The following is a 3,281-nucleotide window of genomic DNA, read 5'->3' on the forward strand; positions in this document are numbered from 1 at the left end:
CACACACAGTCTTACTCCTTTAAGATTCACACTCCCATGTGATCCTTGGTTGCTACTGGGACACATTAACCAAGCCCGGCAATGTCGCTGGTATGTTAGATATTTACTGTTGGAGCGGGGAGCTGTGTTTCTCTGTTCAGACTGTGCTGAGACATAATCTTCATTATTGGTCTGAAGACAATAAAAGGAGGCAGGGTCATCTTGAAGAGTACAAATCAGGTGAGGCTTTGGCAGGGTTCCCAGGCAAGGGGCATCTGCTCCAGTCTGCAAGAGGAGAGAATTCAGAGAAGCATGAGAGTTTGCGTCTCAGGTTCGTGCATCCAAATATGCCTCAATCAAATCTCAGAGTCTTTCTTTTTCTGTCAGAGACCTGACTTTTACCATAAAAGACTTGTTGGCATTTCCACCCTTTTAGCAGCACCATGGTGGTTGGCAAGAACAAGCGCCTTACAAAGGCAGCCAAAAGGGAGCCCAGAAGAAAGTGCTTGATCCATTTTCTAAGAAAGATTGGTATCAGGTGAAAGCACCTGCTGTGTTCAATAGAGGAAGTACTGGAAAGACACTAGTCACCAGGACCAAGGAACCAAAACGGCATCTGATGGCCTCAAGGGTCATGTGTTTGAAGTGAGTCTTGCTGATTTGCAGAATAATTAAGTTGGATTTAGAAAATTTAGCTGATTACTAAAGATGTTTGGGCAAAAACTGCCTGACCAACTTTCATAGCATGGATCTTATCCATGACAAAATGTGCTCCATGGTCAAAAAATGGCAGACAATGAAGCTCATGTCAATGTCAAGACTACCAGTGGTTACTTGCTTTGTCTGTTCTGTGTTGTTTTCACTAAAAAACACAACAATCAGATACAGAAGACCTCTTACGCTCAGCACCAACAGGTCTGCCAAATCCAGAAGAAGATGATGGAAATCATGACTGAGAAGTGCAGAAAAATGACTTGAAAGAAGTGGTCAATAAATTGATTCCAGACAGCATTGGAAAAGACAGAAAAGGCTTGCCAGTCTATTTATCCTCTCCATGATGTCTTCATTAGAAAAGTAAAAATGCTGACGAAGCCTGAGTTTGAATTTGGAAAATTCATGGAGCTTTGTGGTGAAGGCAGTAGTTCTGGAAAAGCCACTGCAGGTGAGACAGGTGCTAAAGTTGAACAAGCTGATGGATATGAACCACTAGTCCAAGAATCTGTTTAAAGTTCAGACTTATAATAGTGACAAACAAAAAGTCCAATTTGTTAAAAGAAAAAAAAAAAAAGATCTGTTGAAGCCATGAGTTAACTGTCCTTTGCAGCTCTGTCATCCTTACAATCAGATCCTAGGACCGATTTTAACCACATTCTACCCTACAACGGCTAGAGGCCTCTGGTTTTCACAGCATACCTCAGTTGATACTTAGCTAACCTGAATCATTTGTTTGTCAAGACTTCCAAAGAGTTAATAAAATCTGACCAGTTCCCAAATCTTTGAATTTTATTGCCCCAATTTCATTCAGGTGTCAAAGTTGTCACATAACCTAATGTGCCACCTTCTACCTTTACCTGTGCAGGTGACAGTCTTGGTGATTGTGATGTTACTGCATGCCCAGCTTATCAGCACTGCACTCCAAAATCCCATCCTGAGAGTCTGATTTTTAAAACCACTGTTACCAACTCTCATAGCTTGGTTCTCTTGCAGGCCGAATCTGAGACAAAGGTCATATCAGGTAGTTTACTTGGGAGTGATACCAAGGAGCAAGAATGAGGAACCAGGGGAATAAGCCCAGGGAAGAGGGAAACCAGTAGAAGGGAACAATGTATAAGAAAGCTGGCCTCATCCCACTCCCAGTAAGACTATTATACATGATCTGGTTTTGATGTTTTAATACGTATGTCTTTCTTAGGAAATTTTGAATTTTAATTTTTAATGATGTTACAATATTTATCTCATGTTTAAAAATTTTTATTCCATTTGTGGGTTTTTTTTTCCTGTGCTTTGTTCATATTATTAAGATCCAGGGTTGGTTTTTTAAAAAATGTATCTTGGGCTGTGTATGGTAGCTCATGCCTGTAATCCTAGCATTCTGGGAGGACAGGGCGGGAGGATCACTTGAGCCCAGGAATTCAAGACCAGCCTGGCCAACACGGCAAACCCTGTCTTTATGAAAAATAAAACATTTAGCTGGGCCTGGTTGCATGCGTCTGTGGTCCTACCTACTCAAGGGGCTAAAGTGAGAGGATCGCTTTAACCTGGGAAGTCAAGTCTGCAGCAAGCAGTGACCACACCACCTCACTCCATCCTGGGCGAGAGGGTGAGATCCTGTCTCAAAAAAATAAATAAATAAAAGAATATATCTTTAAATATCCATTTTCATATATATATATTTATATATATTTTATAAATAATAAATATTTATAATCAAATTTTCATATATATATGAAAATGGCTGTTTTAAGATATATTTAAGATATATATGTGTATATATATATATATATATATATATATATGTAGAGAGAGACAAAGTCTTACTCTGTTGCCCAGGCTGGAGTGCAGTGGTGTGATCTCAGCTCACTGTAACCCCTGCCTCCTGGATTCCAGCAATTCTCCTGCCTCAGCCTCCTGAGTAGCTGGGACTAAAGGCGTGTAATACCATACCAGCTAATTTTTGTATTTTTTGGTAGAAACAGATTTCACCATGTTGCCAGATTGGTCTCAAACTCCTGGCCTCAAGTGATCTGCTTGCCTCGGCCTCCCAAAGTACTGGGATTACAGGCATGAGCCACTGTGCCTGGCCCCCAGTCATGATTCACTTATATTTACTTTATAGTTTATAATTTGATTATATTTACTTTCAATTTATAATTTGATTATATTTACTAGTGATTCCTTAATAAAGAGGTGGAAAAGAAAGAAAACCAGTATTTCCTGAACCATACTAAGACCTTCACATGGATTATGTCACTTAATCCTCCCAGTGCTCATATGCAGTAGGGTCTATTGTTATTCCCATTTTACAGATGAGGAATAAGAGGTTCAGAGAAATTAAGCAATCATTCAGAATAACATGCTAGTAAGTGGCAGAGCCGGATCAAACCCAGGCCTAGGATTCTGAACATTCTTTGCTCAGTTGCCCAGGCTGGTCTGAAGCCATTCTTCTGGCTCAGTCTCCCAAAGGACTGGGTTTACAGGTGTGGGCCACCAAGCCTGCAATAAAATGTATTTAACCATCCCTCCATTCACAGACAGTTAGGTGTTCAGTCTTTCCTATTAACAAACAGTGGGATAAAGAACAG

The 3,281-nt window shown here is 40.3% G+C and overlaps 1 pseudogene; it reads left to right on the top strand.

Moving 5' to 3' along the window:
• Positions 1 to 422: 422 nt before the first annotated feature.
• On the top strand, positions 423 to 2,321 carry LOC116562304 (annotated as a pseudogene).
• Positions 2,322 to 3,281: the final 960 nt, after the last annotated feature.

The sequence above is a fragment of the Sapajus apella genome, unplaced genomic scaffold (genome assembly GCF_009761245.1).
Source record: "Sapajus apella isolate SASKATOON/1434 unplaced genomic scaffold, GSC_monkey_1.0 scaffold1, whole genome shotgun sequence".
NCBI lineage: Eukaryota > Metazoa > Chordata > Mammalia > Primates > Cebidae > Sapajus > Sapajus apella.